The sequence below is a fragment of the Sarcophilus harrisii genome, chromosome X (genome assembly GCF_902635505.1).
Source record: "Sarcophilus harrisii chromosome X, mSarHar1.11, whole genome shotgun sequence".
In the NCBI taxonomy this organism is placed as follows: Eukaryota; Metazoa; Chordata; class Mammalia; order Dasyuromorphia; family Dasyuridae; genus Sarcophilus; species Sarcophilus harrisii.
The window spans coordinates 19396147-19421956 of record NC_045432.1 but is presented as its reverse complement, the minus strand read 5'-3'; the positions used below and the strand labels follow the sequence as shown (position 1 = coordinate 19421956).

The 25810-nt window shown below is 31.2% G+C and overlaps 1 long non-coding RNA gene across 3 annotated transcripts in view; it reads left to right on the top strand.

The window, feature by feature from the left end:
• Positions 1-25810, top strand: part of LOC116420384 — a 97234-nt gene that overhangs the window by 26946 nt on the left and 44478 nt on the right. For 2 of the 3 annotated variants that reach the window (XR_004230667.1, XR_004230665.1), the window contains exons 3-4: positions 23246-23300; positions 24552-24736. This is a non-coding gene — a long non-coding RNA (uncharacterized LOC116420384). The remainder of the gene's footprint in view (positions 1-23245; positions 23301-24551; positions 24737-25810) is intronic. The other variant, XR_004230666.1, reaches the window with a different exon arrangement.

The following is a 25810-nucleotide window of genomic DNA, read 5'->3' as shown; positions in this document are numbered from 1 at the left end:
TTGATATAGTTATTATTATTTCTCTTATGTTGATACAGTAACAGATTATGAAAAGGAAGTCTAACAAGTCATTTAAAAGAACCATTATATTAAATAAATCAACCACTAAATTATCCTAAACAATAATTATTATAGGATATCTAAATAATATCAAATAATATCAAATTAAAATCCTAAAAGCTTTACCTCAACAACAAGTTTCACTAATCACCAGAACTAGAATGATTACTATTAATTTCTTTCATATTGATAGAATAAAGTTTATGAAAAGTTTAATTAAAAGAATCATTATTATTAAAGAAAACAGCACAAATAATATTCACTAAAGTATATTTATATAATTAATACAATGCATAATATAAATTAAAATCCAAAGGTTCTAACTCAGACAGCTAGTTGATCATTATTAAAAACAACCATTAAATTTTCACAAACAATAATTTTTATAGAGTTCAATTAGATATGCAATAATATCAAATTAAAATCCCCAGAGATCCTACCTCATTTAACAAGTTTCAGTCATCAGGAGCCCTGGAATCAGTTACTATTATTTTTCTCATGTTGATGCAATAATAGTTAATGCAAAGAGTTTAAGGTTATTAAGAAAGCATTATTCTTAAAGTAAAGGAAGCATTAATTATCAAAATAATATTCATTATATTTAAATAATATTATATGAATTTAAATCCATAAGATCAAGCCAAGATAATAGTTTCACTAATGACCAGGACTAAATACAGTTTATGATTATTTCCATAATTTTTCTGCAATAACAGTTAATGAAAAGTTTAAGAAAATTTTAAAAATAATTATTATTATTAAAAATAAAACACCATTAAATGATCATAAACAATATTTATTATTTCTCTCTCTATATATATAATATGAAATAATATCAAGTTTAAATCCCAAAGATCCTACATCAGATAGGAAGTTTCACTAATTTGAGGCCTTGATAAGTTATTATTATTTTACATTTAATGAAATGTCAATGAAAAAGGTTAACAGTTCTTTAAAAAATGAATCATTATTATTTAAATAAAAATCCAATTAAATTATGACAAATAATATATATCATAGAAATTCTATATTTATGAAATAATATCAAACTAGAATCCAACACATCCTACCTCGGAATGTAATTTTCAGTAACAAAAAATCTAGATAGTTATTATTTCTCTCTTGATGCAATAGCATATTATGAAAGCTTTTAACAGGCCTTTTAAAAATCACTATTATTAATCTAAAACAGCCATTACATTATCATAAACAATAATTGGTAATATGCTTATAACATATGAAAACATGTAAAATTAAAATATAAAGAAATACTACCTCAGACAGCAATTTTCAAAAATCAGGAGGCAAATACAATTATTATTTTTCACACGGATCAATAACAGTAAGTGAATAAGTATTACAGGTCTTTAAAAAAGAATCATAATTATTAAAATGAAACAACCACTAAATGAAACAACACAACTAATATTGATTAAAATATTTCCATATGATAGAAATAATATCAAATTAGAAACCGAGAATCCATCTCAGATATCATGTTTCACCAATCACCAAGGTAACCATTTTTCTCTCATGTTTATGCCATAAAAGTTAATGAAAATGTTCAATAGATATTTAAAGAGTCATTATAATTAAATAAAACAACAATTAAATCATCACAAATAATATTAATTATACCATGTTTATATAATAAATAATAATATGAAAGTAGAATCCACGAGTTCCCAACTTAGATAGCTATTATCACTAATCATTATTATTAAAATACACAACCATTAAATTATCACAAATAATATTCATTGTAACATTTCTATATAATATGAAATAGTATCAAATTAAAATCCCAAAAAGTCCTACCTCAGACAGGAAGTTTCTTGCATCACCAAACCTAGATGCATTTATTATTATTATAGTTTCTCATTTTGCTACAAATAAAGTTGATGAAAAAGTTAACCAGTCTTTTAAAATAACAATTATTATTTTAAAAAATAACAAATGATCACAAACAACAAATATTAAGGAATGTCAATATGATATGAACTCATATGAAATTAGAATTCCAAGATAGCCTATTACAGACATTAAGTTTCATTAAGTATTAGGGTTAAATTCAGTTATTATTATTTCTCTCATTTTGATGCAATAAAAGTTAATGAAAAAGTTCAACCTGTCTTTAAAAAGAATCATTATTACTAACATAAAACAAGCATCATATTATCAAAATAATATTCATTATAGCATGTGTTTATAATATGCAATAGTATCAAATTAAATTCCCAAAAGATCCTACCTCAGATAGGAAGTTTCTTGCATCACCAAGCTTAGATACAGTAATTATTATAATTTCTCATATTGATTCAATACGAGTTAATGAAAAAAGGTTTTACACATTTAAAAAAATAATCATTATTATTAAAATAAAACTACCATTAAAGATAATATTCATTATACTAGATATATAATATGAAATAATATCAAATTAAAAATCTCAAAGATCAAATCTCATGTGGCATCTTTAACTAATCAAGAGGGCTAGGTACAGTCATTATTATTTCCCTTACACTGATGCAATAAAAGTTAATGAAAAGGTTTGACAAGTCCTTAAAAGAATCATTATTACCAAAACAAAATAACCATTCATTTATCATAAATAATAATTATTAGAGTATGTCTATATCTATATAATATGTAATAATATCAAATTTAAATCCCCCAAAACCCTACCAAAGACCTCAAGTTTTACTAATCACCAGGCCTAGATGCAGTTATTATTTCCCATTTTGATACAATAACAGTTAACAAAAAATTTTAACAGGTCTTTAAAAAGAAATCATTATCATAAAAATAAAATAACCATTATATTGTCACAAATACTAATGATTATCATATATCTATATAATATGAAATCATATCAAATTAAAATTCTAAAAGATCCTATAGAGATAGGATACTGACAGCAATTTCAGTAATCACCAGGCCCCAAAACTGTTGTTGTTATTATTATTATTTCTCTTGTTGCTGCAATAATATTTAATGAAAAATTTTAGTCTTTAAAAAAAGAAACATAATTGTTAAAAAAAAACAAGTTATCAGCTATAATAAACATTATACTATTTCTATACAATATGAAATAATATCAAATTAAAATGCCAAAAGATCCTATTTCTGACAGCCAGTTTAACTAATCACCAGGCCTTGATACAGCTAATATTATTATTTTTCATGATGATGCAATGACAGTAAATGAAATACTTTAATAGTTCTTTTAAAATGAATCATTATTATGAAAAACATAACCATTAAATTATCACATATAATACTAACTACAATATATCTATATAATATGAAATGATATCAAATTAAAATTCCAAGACAATTTACTTCAGACAGTAAGTTTCAGTAATGAATAGGCCTACATAAAGTTATTATTTCTCTCAAGTTGATGTAATAAAAGTATATTAAATGGCTTAAAATTCTTTAAAAAGTATCATTATTAGTAAAATAAAACAACTATTAAATTGTCATAAAGAATAATTATTATACTACTGTGGAGGTTTTCTTGGGAGCCAGCCTTAGTCTTAGTTGAAATAAATAATTACTTCGAAATCTCAGCCAGCTGGTAAAAGTTGCAAACGTTTATTTCTCCTTACATATTATCCCGGTTAGTTGAGGCCTATCTCACTGCCTGGCTCCAAGAGATCTTGTAGTTTTGTCCTTGGCTCTTGCCTCTGCTTTCTTCAGCCTCCAGCCAGCTCCGACTCCTGGCTTCTCAATCTCCAGTCTGTGGCAAGTAGTCTTTTCTTCCAGAGTGTTCTGTCTCAGAGCCCTGTTGATGTTCTGGAGAAATTCCTCCTAGCTCCAAGAGCTTCCTTCATTTATGTGATCTCCCAAAGGTTAACTCCGCCTTCTGGAGGGAGAGGGATTCTGGGTTATCTCCCAGAGTGCTCTCTGGTCCTGAGGAAGGTGTGAATTCAGCTCTCATACTAGCCCTGAACTCTCGTGTGAACTCCATTGAGTACTTAGATACTTGAACACAAGCATTGTTCAATCAGTTCCACCTAATACCTTGTTTCAAGTTCTGGCCCAAAATCAGATCAAATCAACTCCAATGTCTTCACACTTTGTAAAAGATTCCAACAGATCCTACCTCAGACAGCAAGTTCCAATAAACAGTAGGCCTAGATAAAAACATGTAATAACGGATTTCTACGAGAAAGTTTAAAAGGCCTTTAAAAAAAGAATCACTGTTATCAAAATTAGACAAGTATTAAATTATCACACAAAATAATTATTATAGTATGTCTGTATAATATGCATTAATACCAAATTAAAATCCTAAAATTTCCTACCTAAAACAGCAAATTTCAGTATTTATCAATCTAGATAATATTATTATTATTTCTCATGTTGTTGCAATAATAGTTAATGAAAAACTTTAACAGGTCTTTAAAAAAGAATCATAATCATTAAAACAACTGTTATCACCAATAATATACAGTATAGTATTTCTAAACAACATGAAATAAAATCAAATTAGAAACCCAATTGTCCTACTTCTCACAAGCAGTTTCACTAATCATCAGGCCTTTATACAGTCATTATTATTATTTTTCATGGTGATGCAGTAATAGTTAATGAAAACCTTTAACAGTTCTTTTTAAATGAATCATTATTACTAAAATAAAACAACCATTAAATTATCGCAACTAATATTCATTGTACTATGTCTATATAATATGAAATAATATCAAATTAAATTGCCAAATATCTTACCTCAGAAAGCTTGTTTCACTAATCACCAGGACTCGATGCACTAATTATTATTTATTATTTTGCTTATGCTGATGCATTAACAGTTAATGAAAAGGTTGAACAATTCTTTAAAAAAAGAATATTATTAAAATAACAAAACCATTAAATTATCACAAGTAATATTCATTATAGGATGTCTATATATTATTAAAAATATTAAATTAGGATCCCAAAACATTCTATGTCACACAGTAAATTTCAGTAATGAGTAAGCCTAGATAAAGTTATTATTATTTCCTTCATTTGGATGCAATAACAGTAAAGGAAAAAGTTTAACAGGTCTTTACAAAAGAATTATTATTATTAAAATAAAAAACCATTACATTATCACAAACAATAATTATTATACTATGGCTATGTAATATGAAATAATGTCAATTTAGGATCCCAAGAATACCTCAGAGAATAAGTTTCAGTAATAAGCAGGCCTATATACAGTTATTATTATTTCTTTCATGTGGATGCAATAACAGCTAATGAAAAATTTGAACAGGTCTTTAAAAAGATTGATTATTATTAAAATAAAACAACCATTAAACAGTCCCCCAAAATAATTATTATAGTATGTCTACACAATATGAAATAATATCAAAGTAAAGTACCAAGAGCTCCTACCTCAAACAGCAAGTTTCCGTAATCACCAGGCCTAGATATAGTTATTATGATTTCTCTCAGGATGATGCAATAAAAGTTAATCAAAAAGTTAAATGAGTTTTAAACATAATTATCACTATTAAAATAACCATTAAATTATCACAAATAATTTTGATTACAAAATGTCTACATAATAAGAAACAACATCAAATTAGATTCCTAAGACATCCTACCTAGACAGTAATTTTCAGTAATGAGAAGGCCTTACATACAGTTATTGTTTCTTTCATTTTGATGCAATAACAGTTTATGAAAGGGTTTTTATAAGTTTTTTAAAAAGAATAATTTTTATTAAAATACAACCATTAATTTATCACAATAATATTCATTATATTTTTGTCTTTATAATATGAAATAATATCAAATTAAAATCCAAAGAGATCCTACCACTGAGAGTAAGTTTCACTAATCACCAGGACTAGATACAATAACTATTTTTTCTCTCATGGTGTTGCAATAAAACTTAATAAAAAGTTTAATAGGTCCACTTTTTGTAGACCTATTAATGTAGAATCATTATTATGAAAATAAAACAACCATTAAATTACCACAGTTAATATTCATCATGGTATGTCTATATATTATTCAATAATATCAACTTAAAATCCCAAAAGATCCCACCTTAGGCAACAAATTTCACTAATCATTAGGGCTAGATACATTTACTATTATTTTTCTTATTGCAATAAGTGTTTATGAAAGGGTTGAAAAGGTCTTTGAAAAGAATAATTATTATCAAAATAAAATCATTAAATTAACATTAACAATAATTATTATACTGTAATTATACTGTAATGAAATGGTTAGCTTTCTGGAGGCCTTCCAGAATGGGTCTTGGTTTCAGTGGAGGAATGCAGGAGGCAGGAAAGCCACCAGGAGGCTGATCAAAGATGGAATCTCTCTGGGTGACTTTGTCCTCAGTTTAAATACTCTATTATAAGTACATCATCATAGGGGTAAATCTTGTAGGATAGGTGTCAATCTTGTAGAACTATACTAGGTACTAAGTACATGTAAACTAGAGAATCATTATATTAATTCCACTGAGTTAACACCTTGTTTTAGGATTAAATCAATTATACTAAACTAGAGATCTATTAATCACCATGCTAAACTAGATAACCATTGTCTTAACAATTCCACTGAGTTAACACCTTGTTGTAGGATTAAATCAATCACACTGAACAGAAGCATATTTCTCCAGAGTTCCTGCTCTTTACGTTATAGAGTGTAAGTTATGAAATAATATAAAATTAAAATACAAAGAGATCCTATTTCAGACAAAGAGCTTCAGTAATCAACAAGCCTTGATATAGTTATTATTATTTCTCTTATGTTGATACAGTAACAGATTATGAAAGAGTCTAACAAGTCATTTAAAAAGAACCATTATATTAAAATAAATCAACCACTAAATTATCCTAAACAATAATTATTATAGGATATCTAAATAATATCAAATAATATCAAATTAAAATCCTAAAAGCTTTACCTCAACAGCAAGTTTCACTAATCACCAGAACTAGATATGATTACTATTATTTCTTTCATATTGATAGAATAAAGTTTATGAAAAGTTTAATTAAAAAGAATCATTATTATTAAAAGAAAACAGCACAAATAATATTCACTAAAGTATATTTGTATAATATGCAATGCAGTAATATGAAATTAAAATCCCAAGAGGTTCTAACTCAGACAGCTAGTTGATCATTATTATTAAAAAACAACCATTAAATTTTCACAAACAATAATTTTTATAGAGTGTCAATTAGATATGCAATAATATCAAATTAAAATCCCCAGAGATCCTACCTCATTTAACAAGTTTCAGTCATCAGGAGCCCTGGAATCAGTTACTATTATTTTTCTCATGTTGATGCAATAATAGTTAATGCAAAGAGTTTAGCAGGTTATTAAGAAAGCATTATTCTTAAAGTAAAGGAAGCATTAATTATCACAAATAATATTCATTATGTTTAAATAATATGCAGTTATATGAATTTAGAATCCCATAAGATCCAAGCCAAGATAGCTAGTTTCACTAATGACCAGGACTAAATACAGTTATGATTATTTCCATAATTTTTCTGCAATAACAGTTAATGAAGAAGTTTAAGAAAATTTTAAAAATGAATTATTATTATTAAAATAAAACCACCATTAAATGATCATAAACAATATTTGTTATATTCTCTCTCTATATATATAATATGAAATAATATCAAGTTTAAATCCCAAAAGATCCTACATCAGATAGGAAGTTTCACTAATTATGAGGCCTTGATACAGTTATTATTATTTTACATGTTAATGAAATAGTCAATGAAAAAGGTTAACAGTTCTTTAAAAAATGAATCATTATTATTTAAATAAAAAATCATTAAATTATGACAAATAATATATATCATAGAATGTCTATATTATATGAAATAATATCAAACTAGAATCTCAACACATCCTACCTCAGAATGTAATTTTCAGTAACAAAAAATCTAGATAGTTATTATTTCTCTCTTGTTGATGCAATAGCATATTATGAAAGCTTTTAACAGGCCTTTTAAAAATCACTATTATTAATCTAAAACAGCCATTACATTATCATAAACAATAATTGGTACAGTATGCTTATAACATATGAAAACATGTAAAATTAAAATATAAAGAAATACTACCTCAGACAGCAATTTTCAAAAATCAGGAGGCCAAATACAATTATTATTATTTTTCTCACACGGATGCAATAACAGTAAGTGAATAAGTATTACAGGTCTTTAAAAAAGAATCATAATTATTAAAATGAAACAACCACTAAAATGAAACAACACAACTAATATTGATTAAAATATTTCCATATGATATGAAATAATATCAAATTAGAAACCCGAGAGATCCCATCTCAGATATCATGTTTCACCAATCACCAGAGTAGCCATTTTTTCTCTCATGTTTATGCCATAAAAGTTAATGAAAATGTTCAATAGATATTTAAAGAAGAGTCATTATAATTAAAATAAAACAACAATTAAATCATCACAAATAATATTAATTATACCATGTTTATATAATAAGTAATAATATGAAAGTAGAATCCCACGAGTTCCCAAATTAGATAGCTATTATCACTAATCATTATTATTAAAATACACAACCATTAAATTATCACAAATAATATTCATTGTAACATTTCTATATAATATGAAATAGTATCAAATTAAAATCCCAAAAAGTCCTACCTCAGACAGGAAGTTTCTTGCATCACCAAACCTAGATGCATTTATTATTATTATAGTTTCTCATTTTGCTACAAATAAAGTTGATGAAAAAGTTAACCAGTCTTTTAAAATAACAATTATTATTTTAAAAAATAACAAATGATCACAAACAACAAATATTAAGGAATGTCAATATGATATGAACTCATATGAAATTAGAATTCCAAGATAGCCTATTACAGACATTAAGTTTCATTAAGTATTAGGGTTAAATTCAGTTATTATTATTTCTCTCATTTTGATGCAATAAAAGTTAATGAAAAAGTTCAACCTGTCTTTAAAAAGAATCATTATTACTAACATAAAACAAGCATCATATTATCAAAATAATATTCATTATAGCATGTGTTTATAATATGCAATAGTATCAAATTAAATTCCCAAAAGATCCTACCTCAGATAGGAAGTTTCTTGCATCACCAAGCTTAGATACAGTAATTATTATAATTTCTCATATTGATTCAATACGAGTTAATGAAAAAAGGTTTTACACATTTAAAAAATAATCATTATTATTAAAATAAAACTACCATTAAAGATAATATTCATTATACTAGATATATAATATGAAATAATATCAAATTAAAAATCTCAAAGATCAAATCTCATGTGGCATCTTTAACTAATCAAGAGGGCTAGGTACAGTCATTATTATTTCCCTTACACTGATGCAATAAAAGTTAATGAAAAGGTTTGACAAGTCCTTAAAAAAGAATCATTATTACCAAAACAAAATAACCATTCATTTATCATAAATAATAATTATTAGAGTATGTCTATATCTATATAATATGTAATAATATCAAATTTAAATCCCCCAAAACCCTACCAAAGACCTCAAGTTTTACTAATCGCCAGGCCTAGATGCAGTTATTATTTCCCATTTTGATACAATAACAGTTAACAAAAATTTTCAAATATCAAATTAAAATCCCGAAAGGCCATACCTCTAACAGCAAGTTTCAATAATCACCAGGCCTAGTTATTATTTCTCGTGTGGTTGCAATAACAGTTAAGAAAAAAGTTTAAGAAGTCTTTTTAAAAAGAATCACAACTGTTAAAATAAAACAATTAAGTTATCTCCAATAATATTCTTTATATTATTTCTATACAATATTAAATAATTTCAAATTAGAATCCCAAAGTACTTACCTCTGATGGTTTGTTTCACTAATCACCAAGCCTTAATGTCATTATTATTTTTTTTCATCTTGATACAATAACAGTCCACGAAAAAGTTTAACAGTTCTTTAAAAATGAATTATTATTATTATTAAACAAAATGACCATTCAATTATCACAAGTAACATTCATTATTGTATCTTTGTATAATATGAAATAAAAATGCCAAGACATCCTACTTTAGACAGTAAGATTCAGTAATGAGCAGTCCTAGATACATTTATTATTATTTCTCCCATGTTGGTACAATAACAATTTATGAAAGGGTTTAACAGGTATTTTAAAAAGAATCACCATTGGGACTGCTAGGTGCTGCAGTGGATAGAGTACCAGCCCTGAAAAGTCAGGAAGATCTGAGTTCACTTCTGGCCTCAGACACTTATTGCTTCCTAGCTGTGTGACCCTGGGCAAATCACTTAACCCCAATTGCCTCAGGGGGAAAAAGAATGATTATTACTAAAATAAAACAAGCCTTAAAGTATCACAAACAATAACTATTATACTATATCTATATAATATGAAATAATATCAATGTAAAATCCCAAAATATCCTACCTCAAACAACAAGTTTCACTAAGCACCAGGGCTAGATACGGTTACTATTATTTCTCGCATGTTGATGCAATAACAGTTAATGAAAAAAGCTTAACATGTCTTTAAAAATAATCATTATTTTTAAAATAAAACAACCATTAAATTATCACTAACAATAATTATTATAGCATGCCTATATAATATAAATTAATATCAAATTAAAATCCCAAAAGACTCTACCTATTGTTAGAAATAACACTCTTGACACGGAAAACCAGATATCCAGGAAAATTTCTTAAAGACAAATCTTAAGGAATCGTCTTAACGTTTATATCCAGAAGTGGGCCCCACTCCTCTTCGGGAAGAGGGAGCATTGAGTACTTTATACTTACTCATGTGAAGCAACTCCTGCCTTCAGAAAACAGATTGGTCCATTTTATCCAGGTTACAATCTTTCTGATATGCTCACTACATGTTTCCCCTTAATATGTCTAAAATATGCCCCCTTCATCATACATCCCATGTTCAAAAATAGCAGAAAACTCCTGCTATCAGGTGTGTTGTTTAATATTCAATTAGCCTGTTAAGCAGGCACATTAGTGATTTCGTCAAGTCTTGTCATTGACCCCAACTAGTTTAAGTTGGATGGGCTATTATCTCAAGTTTGTGATTTTCTCAAAACCACAAGACTCTTGCTAATTGGCTGAATCCCCCTGTGCCTTCCCACCTCCCCCAATTCCTTCTTTGCTCAAGACTTTTACTGATCACTTAATTGTTCTGTGAAGCCTAACCTTCCTTAACCTCTCATATTCTGAAAATCTCTTGCTCAGTGGTAACCACTATCCCACACTACCTCAAAGCTTGCAATACTGTGGAAACACATGCTTTCAACATTTCTCATAATTTCTGCATTTCCTTTTTAATAAGGATTTGGTTTGCACATCTTTTCTGTTGCCCCTTTTTCAAACCTTTAAACATCATCTTACATTCCTCATCTATATTTTGATCTTCCTCAAAAGTAACCATTCTAATTTAACATTTCTCTTTAAACTAAAAATTTGTAACCTGAAAGGAACAAGACTAACAAAGGAATACAATAAACTTGGCCCAAACAAAATCAAACAATAATGTGATCCACAATCCATAATTAGGTGTACATGGTTCTAAGTAGATCCTCAGCTTGAACCCATCATCCTCCTTCTTCTTTCTTTTGTGTGATGGAATTCTAGGGACAAGGGAAAGAGATCTCAGTCTTCCACAGGAATCATGATTACTTCAAGCTGGAAAGGGGTGGTAGCGTTGAATCATCTTACAGAGTAAACCTTTAAGAACCTTATTTTATACAGATTAATGCATCTATCAATAGATAGAATGAGTAGGCCAAATATTCATTTACCTACTTATTTAGGATATAATGATCATATTTTTCAGATTGAAAACTACAAGGTCTTACATACTTGTATTGTACTCATGATTTCTATTGATTACTTACTCTAGTTAAAGCAGCTTGCTATAAGAGGAAAAAGCTGGAACATAACTAATAATCAAAAACTGGTCCTTCAGGCCTGTCTGAGAGCACATCCATGATAGGATAAAGCATTCTTAGCTCTGTTTTATAGTTGACAATTATGCAGTAACCATTCCACCTTATAGCCACTCAGGAGTAATCAGGTAGGTTTTTACTGAAAGGAACTCCCCTGGGAAACTGAGTCAGAAGGATCCTGCCTCAAGCAGAGGCCAAGGTTTTTTGCCCAGAAATTAACTTTTGCCCAGACATTAACTTCCATCTATAACAGTTCAAGATCACATTCTTCTGAGTAGATTGTGGCATATTTCTCTCATATGGTGTATTACTGACGATGACTTTTGTAGAAAATTATACCTGAATTCTAAATTCTAAAAATATCAGCTATAGTCCCAAGAGATTTATCTCAAATAGCAAGTCTCATCAATCAAAGCTTTAGATTTAATTTAGTTCTCAAGAATCACATATCCTAAATAAGTATTGCCTACAATCCTACATTAATAACAGTAAGAGATTCATCCTAGAAATTTCTTAAGTCAGAAGACTTTTCTGCTTTAAATCTCCTTCCTTAGTTTTACCTGTAGAGGGTCTCCTGTAGGAATTACACCCCCCCTCCAGTTATAATTTGTTTCTTTGGTTTCCTTCACTTCCTCTAATTCTCCCAGTTCAGAAACAGGTCCCTTAACTTTAGTGTAATGAGTCCAATCTCATTCAGTGGTTCTTACAACAGTCTCAGTGGTTAGCAGAATCTGGAATGGCCCATCCCAGTTAGGAAGTAACCTTTCTCCTTTCCAAGATTTTATCAGTACCAGTCACCTGGTTTGGATGGAAGTACAGTGAATTCAAGTGGTGGAGTCTGAGCAAGGAATCCTTTGAATGGAAGTTCTGAAAGACAAGTAGATACTGCCAGTATATAGCGTCTTAGAAACCTATCCTTCCTCTGAAAGCATGGGACCTCTCCTTCCCTTACATACAACATTTCAAAGGATGATAATCCAATATCCCACCTAGGGGTTGTTCTGACTCTGAGAAGTGCTAGTGGCAAAAATTTCGTCCAAGGTAACCTTGTTTCAATGCCTACTTTAGTGATCTGTTGTTTTAAAGTTTGATTCATTGGCTCTACTCTTCCTGAAGAAGGTGGATGCCAAGGGCTATGGAATTCCCATTTAATTCCTAAACACATCAAGACATTCTGTAATACCCTAGCAGGAAAGTGGGTTCCATTGTCCACAGTGGCCCTTTCCACTAATCCAAACCGAGGTATGATCTGTTCAAGGAGGATTTTGCTGACCCCAGCTTCCATGGCTGAGCTCAGAGGATAGGCTTCCCATCAACCAGTTAAGTGATCTACAATTACCAGTAAATGTTTACATATCCCAATTAGTGGCATTTCAGTGAAAATTACCTGAAGAGTTTGGAAGGGTCTTAGCGAGATTTCTCTTCCCCACTTCATTTGTTTCCTCAGGATCTTTTTGTGCCATATTACACATCTTTCTGTGATTTGTTTCGCCACTGTGTAAGTCCCAATACACCCAAACTGTTTAAGAATCATATCACACAGTGCTTGGGTTCCTCAATGACTTTCCCTATGGAGAATTCCTATCAGTTCTCTTGTTATCCCTTTGCTTAACATTTTGGGAGTACCCACCATCCTTTCTCATCTTTAGTAGCCCCTAATTTAAGCAACTCTTCTGTTTCCCTTTGATTAAAGATGCGGGTCACTTTGGGACAATCTATTTGCAGTATTAAGACTAATGTGGAGTTTTCTTTGTCACTTAGTACAGCTTGCCTTGCTTCCTCATCTGCAAGCCTATTTTCACTCACTTCTAGCGAGCTTCCCTTTTGGTGTCCTTTGATATGTACCACTACTATTTCTGATGGCAATAGTAAATTTTCTCACCATGAGCCAAATCCTTTCCTTTACTATTTATGAGGCTCCCTTCCTCCCAAAATTTTCCAGCTGACTACCCCGTAGGCAGATTTGGAATCTGTATATATAGGTCCTTCTTAGTTTCCTGAAAGGCCCGATTTAGAGCACAGAGTTGTATGTCTGTGCTGACCAATTCTTTGGACTCTTGTACTGACCAATCTTTCCCATTTATGATTGTAGAACCATTCCTTCTCTTTCCTTCAACCACTTGTGAAGATCCATCTATGAATAATCGTTCTTCTGTTTCAAAAGGAATATCACTCAAATCTAATCTAACTTTGGTTTGGAAGTCTATCACATTCAGACAACTATATTCAGGTTCTACCTGACTTGATTGACTTTTCTGTGGGGAGGTGACTGGATTGATACAGTTCTCAATGCTTAAAACCAAGTCATCTTTTTCAGCAATAATAATTCATATTTTAAGATTCTTGAATCAGTCAGCCAAGAATCTGACCTTTGGTTTAGGATAGTCCTAACTTGATGTGGGGTGCTTACTATCAATGCTCCCCCAAAAGTCAATTTTCAACTTTCTTTTACCAACAAGGTAGTTGCGGCTACTACTTGTATAGACTCAGGCCATCTTCTAGAGGTAGGATCAAGTAATTTGGATAAGAAGGCAACTGGTTGCCTTTGTCCAGCCCATAACTGAGTTAAAACCCCCAAAGCAGTTCCTTTACAATAACAAACAGATGGAAAGGTTTGTTAAGAGTAGGCAGAGCCAATACTGGGGCTGTAACCAGAGCCTGCTTTACCTGTAGAAACATTTCTTTCTTCTCTTGTAACCATTTTTAATTGCTCTAGCTCTTTTAATAATTTTTGAGTCTTTTGTTAGTTATGCATATTAGTCAATCCATACTCTATCCTGTCAATCCCCCAAATTTCCTTAATTCCCTCTTAGTCTGGGGGATGGGTTTCTCTGTTACAGCTTTAATTCTGTCAGAATTGGTTTTTCTAATTATTTTGCAGATCAGATGTCCCAAATTTCTACCTCTCTTTCCAAAAACTAATTTCTTGGGTGACACTGTCAACCCATTATCTCCTAAAAAGTTTAAAAGATTCATTGAGGTTTCAGAAACTTTTTTCTGTTTTTCTCCAGTGAGCAAGTCATCTACATATTTAACAAACTTAGACCCTTTGGGAGTTCAAACTTTTCTAGAAGACTTTCCAAAATTTGTCCAAAAAGATTTGGAGCCTCAGTGAATCCTTGAGGTAGAACCATCCACTTATATTGCTGTTTCCCATCTGTCCAAGCAAATAAATCTCTACTGTTTTCAGCTAAAGGACCATCCCAAAAGGCATCCTTCAAGTCATTAATTGTGAACCACCCATGTTTTGTAGGTATTTGGCTAAATAGGGTATAAAGATTAGGAACCATTGACTGACAGACTGAAACCAACTGATTTACTTCCCTCAAATCTTGAACCAGCCGATATGTTCCATCAGGTTTTTGAACTAGGAGTACAGACATATTGAAAGGAGACATACATGGTTCCAAAAGCCCTTGCTTTAACAGTTGATCAATAACCGGCTGCAGTCCTTTCCTTCCCTCCATTGGGATAGTATATTGTCTAACATAGGCCACAGCCTGAGAATTCTTTAGTTTAATTTCCATTGGATCAACCTTCATACCCCCACAATTTCCTTCCCCTACCCAAACTTCTGGTCTAATGTTTTTATAGGTTTCAGTACTTAACAAATGTAGTCTAACAGCCAATAATTCCTGTATCATTTTTATCTCTATATCTAATTTATGAATTAAGTCTATTCCCAACAGGTTTATTCCTACTTCTGGGACAAATAAAAATTTGATAGTACTTTGTTTATTTCCATACTAAATAGTTGTTTCATTAAAAATTGGTACTTGAAAATTTTCTCCTTTCACTCCAGAGATCTTAAGGCTGTCCCCACTCAATTTCATGCTCTCAGGTTGTGTAATAAGTGAGGATCTTTCTGCCCTGGTATCTACAAGGAATAGCATATTTTCTCTGGAGCTCCCAACCTTTACATTAAGCAGGGGTTTTTGGCCAGGTTTAAAAAGAAAGAACCCCTGAATTCCCTAACAGTTTTCTTCCTCAAATGACATGAAGGGTGTTACTTGCTTTTTTTTTCACTTAGGGCAATTCCTCTTGAAGTGCCCTTGATGAGATTCTAGTGGTAGAGAATTGATGTGGGAATCCTGGTCAGAGGCACAGGTCCAATATGAAAAGAATTCATGAACCCGAAGTCTTAGTGGCAAAAAATGAAGTTTTATTCTTCACTAAGAAGCTCTCTCTTAGCAGACAAATATCTTGATGAGATTTGCAAAGAATGTGTTAACATTCTTTTGTGAGCAAATCTTGGGGCTGGGGGCAGTTTGAGCTGAATATATATATCCCAATTGAATGAAATCACTTTGAAGGCTTTTTCCAGAATTTGGAGTTTCCTGAATGAGGATCCAGTGACCCAAAAGATCAATGGGGGGGGGGGTGATTTGCCCAAGATCTCCAATTGAATGAACTGCTTATCTTAGAAAAAGACCAATCTGGAAAATATGCCCCATCCAAGACTCAGGAACCCCGAATCTCCCTTCTTTTACAGATCAAAAGGGACACAGTTTCAGAGTTCAACCTTTCCCCCCAACCCTGACTTTCCACATCTATAACACTTATTTTCTCCTAACCACTCCTTACCTCTCCATTGTTTCTCATTATTTTCCCTTCTTTCCCCAATCTGGTACTTCTGTTTATTTTCTCCTAACCACTCCTTACCTCTCCATTGTTTCTCATTATTTTCCCTTCTTTCCCCAATCTGGTACTTCTGTTTATTTGTTTGTCATGGTTTGTTCCCATGATTTTATTTTTCTGTTTTTTGTTTCTCATCTTCCCTTAGGACATACTTTCTGAGCCTCCCTCAATAATTCTTCTAGAGGCTTAGTATTCTATTGTTCCAACTTTTGGATTTTTTTATTTATATCTGGCCAAGAATTGGTCACAAAGTGTGCCTTGAATATCCCTTCTGCTAGAGGATCTGTAAGTCTAAACCAGAATACCTTCTAAAAATTTCTCTCAGCCTTTCTAAAAATTCATATGGAGACCCCTCCTTTTTTGGTGAATTTCAAACACCTTGTTCAAATTCTGAGACTTTGGTACTGATTCTTAAATGCCTGCTATAATTAATTCCCTATGGTCTTGTATATTAGCCCAGTGAACTTGATTATTATGATCCCCACCTGGGTCTACATAGGGATACTTGATCTCCCCTGGAATCACTCCCACTGTGGGAGGGTGTCTCCTTTCCCACCCTGCCATCCCAACCCTCCTTATCATACTCTTTTCCTCTCCAGTTAAAAGAATGTTGAGGATTGACATCAACTTGATGAGGTATGGATCATGGCAAAAATATGGGTTGGTCTCCTAGTTCTCTAATACACCAAGTTAGGGCAGGTTCACAGGGAGAAACGCTACACAAAAGGCTGTGATAAGAAAAGGCACTTTATTAAAGAGAGAAAGATACTAAGATGTTCTCTTAGTGGGCAATGTCAAAGAATTGCCAACAGACATTTTCTCAGGGCTTACTTATATACAGAAACAAAACAATTTGGGCTTTGCATCCGAAAGGAACATACTTGAGATAGGGTGTGGGAAAAGTCTTTCCCAGAGAATGTAGATTTAGCATCCAAAAGGTGCATAATGTGTGGGAAGAGAGTCTTTCCCAGGGAATGTAGGTTTTGCATCCAAAAGGTGCATAATGTGTGGGAAGAGAGTCTTTCCCAGGGAAGGTACATATGGGAAGAGAGTCTTTCCCAGGGAATGCAGATGCTCTTCTGGACAAGGCTGTATTGTCCTCATCAAACTCACTCCAAGTATAGATATTTGGACCTAAAAACTGGTCCATTAGTTCAGACAAAGATTTCATTTTTCTTAAAGGATCTCACTTCAGTAGTACTTAAGGGAGCATTCACAAATGCAATTCCCTCCCTCCCATTGGTCCTTCCCTTAGGGGAAACGTGGGGTGGGATTAGGAGTAGGAATGGAAACAGAGCCTCATTCCATCCCACTTTTTTCTTTACACTTAAATGGAAGTTTCTGAATGTCTTGTTTATACTGTTTTCCTTCTTTTCTGCCTGGAGTAAAGTTTTTCTTCTATCTCCTTTTTGTCTGAAGTTGGTGGATTTATTAATAGGAGTAGCGAAGGGTAAGGGAGAAGGAAATAGGAGAGCTGAAGCATTAAGTAGAGGTGGATTATAAAGAGGAGACAGGGGGGTAAAACAAAAAGGGGATCCCATTTAGAAAATGACTCAGTACTTTCCTGATCTTTGCTTGATTGACTTAGAAAAATTCCAGCAGCTGTTGAAATCTGAGGACCCCAACAACTGGCATGATCCTTTTCTCCCCCTGTGACTCCTTTCTTATCATTTACATACAAGTTTAGTAATTTTAATAATTTAGTCCCCTAATTCCTTATTTGCTCAAGGCTTCTATTAATCACTTAATTGTTCTGTGAATCCTAATCTTCTTTAACCTCTCACATTCTGAAAATTTCTTGGTCAGTAGTACCCATTATCCCACACTTCCTCAATGTTTGCAATATTGTGGAAACCCAACTTTTCAGCATATCTCACACTAACAGCAAGTTTCACTAATCACCAGGGCTAGATAGGTTACTTATAGTTCTCCCATGTTGATGCAATAACAGTTAATGAAAAAGTTTAACAGGTCTTTAAAAATAATCCTTATTATTAAAATAAAATAACCATTGAATTATCAGTAAAAATAATTATCATAATATTCATGTATAATATGTAATAATATCAAATTAACATTCCAAAAATTAAAATTCCATCAACAAACCTAGATAAAATTATTATTATAATTTCTCATAATCATGCAATTACAGCTAAGGAAAGAGTAACAGGTCTTTAAAAAAGAACAATTATTATTAAAACAGTCATTAAATTATCACAAGTCATATTCATTATAGTATATCTACATAATATGAAATAATATCAAAGTATAATCCCAAAAGATCCTACCTCAGACTGCAAGTATCAGTAATAAGGAGACCTAAGTAAAGTTTTTATTATTTCTGTCATGTTGATGCAATGCCAATTTGTGAAAGGGTTTAACAGATCTTTTAAAAAGAATCATAATTGATAAAACAAAACAATCATTAAATTATCAGAAATAATTATTAGAGTATGTGTATAAGACATGGAATGATATCAAATTAAAATCTCGAGACATCCTACCTCCAACAGCCATGTATAGTAATCAACAAAACTAAATATAAGTATTATTATTTCTCTTATGTAGATGCAGTAACAATTAATGAAAAAGATTAAAAAGTCTTTCAAAAAGCATCATAACTATTAAAATAAAACAGCCATTAAGCTACCACAAATAATATTTATCATGTTAATTCTGTACAACATGAAATAATATAAAATTAAAATCCCAAAAGATACTACCTCAGAGAACAAGTTTCACTAATTGCCAGGGATGAAAACAGTTACAATGATTTCTCCCATATTTATGCAATAAAAGTTAATGAAATAGTTTAACACGTCTATAAGAAAAAAATCATATATTATTAAAATAAAACAACCATCATGTTATCACAATAATATGCATTATAAAGTGTTTATACTATGCAATAATATCAAATTAAAATACCAGAACATCCTACCTAAATTAGGAAGTTTCATGCATCACCAATCCTAGATACAGATATTATTGTTAAAATTTCTCACATTGATGCAATAACAGTTAATGAAAAAGTTTAATAGATCTTAAAAATAATAATTATTGAAATAAAACAACAATTAAATTATCAAAAATAATATTCATTATACTATATCTATGAACTAATAACAAACTAGAATCCCAAAAATTCCTGGCTCAGACAGAAATGTTTCACTAATCATTAGGTCTAAAAAAGATATTATTATGCAATAAAAGTTCATGAAAAAGTTCAACAGGGCTTTAAAAATTGTTTTTATTAAAATTAAAAACCATCATATAAAAATAATATTCATTATAGTATGACTACATAATCTGCAATAATATCAAATTAAAATCCCCAAAGAACTTTCCTGAGATAGGAAGTTTCATGTATCACTAAGCTTAGATACTGTTATTATTAATATAATTTCTCATGTTGAGGAAATAACAGTTAATGAAAATTTTAACAGGTCTTCTAAAAATAATGGTTATTATTAAAATGAAACAACCATTAGATTATCAAAAATAATATTCTTTATACTATATCTGTATTATATGAAATAATATAAAATTAAAATCCCAAAGATCCTACCTCAGACAGCCATGTTTCACTAATTACCAAGACTAGATGCAATAATTATTATGTCTCTTAAGCTTATGCAATAACAGTTAATGAAAAGGTATAATGTCCTGGTTAGTTTTCTGGAGGTCTCTGAACAAGGCTTCATTTCAACAGAGTAATCACCATGAGAATAGCCAGGGATCAAGTCCAAATTCTTTATTTCTACTTCAAAATCTGTCTCCTTCATTTGGGGCCTGGCTAGCTTTCTGGAGGTCCTTCAGAAAGGACTTGGTTTCAGTGGAGAAATGAAGGAGAGGAACCAGGAGCCTGATCAAAGATGGAATGTCTCTCTGAGTCCAAGGGTTAAATTATCACAACCTATAATTATTATAGTACATATATAAAATAAAAAATAACATCAAATTAAAATCCCAAAGAGCCTTCCTCTGACAACATGTTTCACTAATTACCAAGGGTAGATGCAGTAATTATTATGTCTCTTATGCTTATATAATAATAGTAAATGAAAAAGTTTAACAGGGCTTTAAGAAGGAATCGTTATTAAAATAAAAAAAAACAATTAAATGATCACAAATACAATTCATTATATAATGTCTATAAAAGTTGAAAGAATATCAAATTAGAATCATAAGACAACCTGCCTTAGACGGTTAAGTTTCAGGAATGAGGTGTCCTAGGTATATTTATTATTACTTCCCTCATTGTGATGCAACAACATTTTATGAAAGAATATAACATCTTTAAAAAGAATCATTATTTCTAAAACAAAACAACTATCATGTTATCAAAATAATATTCATTATAATATCGATTTATAATGTGCAATTATATCAAATTAAAATCTCAAAATATCCTCCCTCAGATAAGAATTTTCTTGCATCACCAAGCCTAGATAAAGTTATTATTATTATTATAATTTCTCATGTTGATGCAATAACAGTTAATGAAAATGTTTAACAGGTGGTTTAAAAGAATTGTTATTATTATAATAAAACAACCATTAAATTAACACAAATAATATTAGTTTAATAAAATAACCATCATGTTATAAAAACAATATTCATTCTACTATGTCTATATAATATGCAATAATATCAAATGAAAATCCCCAAAGATCAAACCGTATATGGCAAGCTTTACATATCACCAAGCCTAGATACAGTTATTATTATTATAATTTCTAATTTTGATACAATAACACTTAAGGGAAAATTTAACAGGTCTTTAAAAAAGAATAATTATCAATAAAATAAACTGATTAAATTATCACAAATAATATTAATTGTAATATACCCATATAATATGAAATAGTATCAAATTAAAATCCCCAAAGATCCTACCTCAGACAGAAAGTTTTAGTTAACTTCAGGCCTAGATACAGTTATTATTACTTCTCTCATGCTGATGCAGTGACAATTAACGAAAAAGTTTAACAGGTCTTTAAAAAGAATCATAATTATTAAAATAAAACAACCATAAAGTTATTATAAATAATATTCATTATACTATTTCTATACAATATGTAATAATATTAAATTAAAATCTCAAAAGATCCTACCTCAGAGATCAAGTTTCAATAAGTAGCAGGATTAGATACAATTATTATAACTTCTTTCATATTGATGCAATAACACTTTATGAAAGGACTTAACAAATCTTTAAAAAAGAATCATTATTATTAAAATAAAACAACCATTAAATTATCTCAAACAATAAGTATTATAGTATATCTATAAACTATGAAATAACATCAAATTAAAACGCCAAAAGATCCTACATCTGACAGCAAGTTTTATTAATCACCAGTTCATTTAGTTACTGTTACTTCTTGTGTTGATGGAAAAACAGTTAACAGAAAAGTAAAACAGGTCTTCAAAAAAGAATCATAGTATGTTTACATAATATGCAATCATATCAAATTAAAATTTCAACAGATCCCATCTCTGTATTTATCCAAGAACACTTGCTATTTTTCCAATTGTTTAGATATGACTTCATTTGTGTGGAAATTGTTTTGTAGTTCTGCTCATATAGTTTCTGACTTTCCCTTGGTAGATATATTACTAAATATTTTATACTATCAACAGTTATTTTAAGTGCAATTTCTCTTTGTATCTCTTGCTGTTGGATTTTGTTAGTGATATATAAAGATGCTGATGATTTATGTGGATTTACTTTGTATCCTGCAACTTTGCTAAAGTTGTAGATTACTTCAAATAGCTTTTTAATTAATTCTCTAGGGTTCTCTAAGTATACCATCATATCATATGCAAAGAATGATAATTTGGTTTCCTCATTATCTGTTCTAATTCCTTTAATCTCTTTTTCTTCTCTTATTGCCAAGGCTAGGATTTCCAATACAATATTGAATAGCAATGGTGATAGTAGGCAACCTTGTTTCACCCCAGATCTTCTTGGGAATAGTTCCAGTTTATCCCCAGTTTATTCCAGTTTATGGAAATCAGGATGGAGAAGCACAGGGCATGATGGAAGGCATCCAGCTTTTCTCACTGCCAAGAAAGATCGGAGACATAAGTAGACTCATGGACATCAGGCAGAAGATACATGGGAATGATGCGATGTGCCCATCTCTTCTCTTCTCTCTTCTCCTCTTCCCTGCAGAGGATGGAGATCAGAGCAGAGAAAGATGGAATTAACTGGAAGGCACTTGACTCTCCTCTTCTTATTTTAACTAGAGGCTAGAAACCAAGCAGGAGACTCATGAAAATCAATCAGGAGACTCTCAGTTTACTCTGGAAGGCACTGCCACTTCTTCTCTCCTTTTCTGTCTTCTTCCCTCTGGAGGCTGGAGATGAGGCAGGAGCCAGGAAGGGCACTGTGAAGGGCACACATCTCTCTGCCATCCATAGGTCAAAAAATAGATGCTCTGGATGGAATGGAAGGCTCCCACTTTTCCTCTGATTCAGAAGGGGGAAACTTATGTAGGAAATTCATTGAGATCAGGCAGAAGATAGGGCTGGGTAAAAGAGTGAAAGCAATTTTCTCACCTTCTTTCTTTCACTACAGGCCATGGAGAAGTCTTATGGGAAAACAGGCAGGAGATGCAAGAGCATGAAGTAAGGTGCATTTATTTCCTCTTTTCTCCTTTGTTTTCTACCCAGAGATGGGAGATAACTGATATAGAGTAAAATGGGGAGAACCAGGAGAACACTATATATAGCACCAGCAATATTTTATAATGATCTACTGTGAATGACTTATCAATTATCAGTTTTAAAGTTCTTAGGATGAAAAATGTTCTACATTTCTGGAGAAAAAAATTGATGAAATCTAAATACAGAGGAAGGCACTTTTTCTTTGCTTTCTTTTCCTTGGGTTTTTGCTCTATTTTGTCTTTTGTATCATGACTTACGTGGAAAGGTTTTACAAAATGCACAGGTTTAGTCTAATATGAAAAGGGTTGCCTTCTTAATGAGGAGTGGGAGTAGGGAGGAAGTGAGAGTATTTGGAACTCCATATATGAAAAATAAAGACAGAATGTTAAAATTGTTTTGATATATAAGTAGGAAAATAATAACTTATTAAATCAAGTAAACAAAAAAGAAATGACAGGGGAGGTCCATGGAGTATGAAGAAAGATACCAGCCTCTTCTCTTTTCTTCTCTCCTGTTTCTTTTGGAGGTTAGAGATCAAGTAGGAGACAGACAGGACACAATAGAAAGCTGTCACTTCTCTCTTAGATGTAGAGGCTGGAGACCAGGAAGGAAATCAGGGGGAAGACCCATAGAGGATGATGCAAAGTATCTGCCCCTGTTCTTTCCTTCTTTCTTCTTCTTTTGGAGGCTGGAAGTCAGACAGGAGACAGGCACAATGCCAGAGAAGGCCCGATCTCTCCTTTTGGATCTGGAGGCTGGAGACCAAGTGTGAGGCCCCTGCAAAAAAAGAAGGAGAGATACATGGAATTATGAAAGATGCCCACTTCCTCTCTTCCCAGTCCCATTAGAAGTTAGAGATCATGAGGAGAATCATGGAAATCAGGGAAGAGACACAAGGACCATCAAAGAAGGAACCTCCTCTCCTATATTCTTCTCTCCTCTGTCCCCTGGAAACTGGATATCAGGCAGGAGATATGTAGGGCATAATGGAAAGGGACCATCTTTTCTCACTCCCAGTGAATGCTGGAGACCAGAGAGGAGAGTAATAGAGGTCAGGAAGGATGCATGCAAAGAACAAGGAAAGGCGCCCACCTCTCCTCTTGGATCAAGAGGCTTGGGACCAGACAACAGATTCCTAGAGTTCAGACGAGATAGATATGGACAACAATGGGCTTCTGCTGTTTCTTTCTCCCCTTATTCATTCTACTTTCCTGCAGAGAATGAAGAAGACTCAGAAAGATGAGGAGGAAATGCACCTCTTCTTCTCATGCATGAGAGATGGGAGATCAGGTAAAGGATTCATGAAGATCAAGCGGGAGACTCATGGAAATCCAAGAGGAGACCCATGAAGAATGATGAAGGGCACCTGCCTCTCCTCTTCCCTCCTGAGGCAGAAATTCAGGTAACAGACTCATGGAGTTCCCCAAGGAGAGGAATAGACCTGGTGGAAATTCCATCTCCCCTCTTTCCTCTTCCACTGGAATCAGGAAATCACACAAGAGACTCATGGAAATCAAAGGGCATATTATTTCTCACTTATTGATCTCACGCAACAATAGTTAATGAAAGGGTTTAACAGGTCTATTATACTATGTCTATATAATATACAGGAATATCAAATTAAAATCACAAGTGTTCCTACCTCAGAACACAAGTTTCACTTGTTACCAGGGCTAGATACAGTTATTATTTTTCTCATGTTGATTCAATAACAGTTAATGAAAAAGTTTAACAGGTTTAAAAAATAATAATTATTAGATTAATAAAACAACCATCATATTATAAAAACAATATTCATTCTACTATGTCTATATGATATGCAATAATATCAAATGAAAATTACAAAAGATCAAACCTCATATAGCAAGCTTTAAACATCACCAAGCCTAGATACAGTTATTATTATTATAACTTCTGATTTTGATACAATAACACTTAAAGGAAAATTTAACAAGTCTTTAAAAAAGAATAATTATTAATAAAATAAAACAACCATTATATTTTCACAAATAATATTAATTGTAATATATCTATATAATAGTAACAAATTAAAATTCCAAGAGATCATACTTCAGATAGCATTCACCAGGCCTAGATAGAATTATAATTATTTCCCTCATTTGGATGCAATAATAGTTAATGAAAAAGTTTAACAGGTCTTTAAAAAAGAATTATTATTAAAATGAAAACCATTAAAGTATCATAAACAATAATTATTATGACTGTATAATATGAAATTATATAAAATTAAAATCTTAAAAGATCCTACCTCATTGAGTAAGTTTCAGTAATGAGCAGGCCTAGATACAGTTATTATTATTTCTTTCATGTTGATATTATAACAGTTTATGAAAGGGTTTTAAAAGAAAAGGGTTTTAAAAAGAATAAGTTTAATTAAAATAAAACAATCATTAATTTATCAGGAATAATATTCATTACTTTATGTCTATATAATATGAAAAATATCAAATTAAAA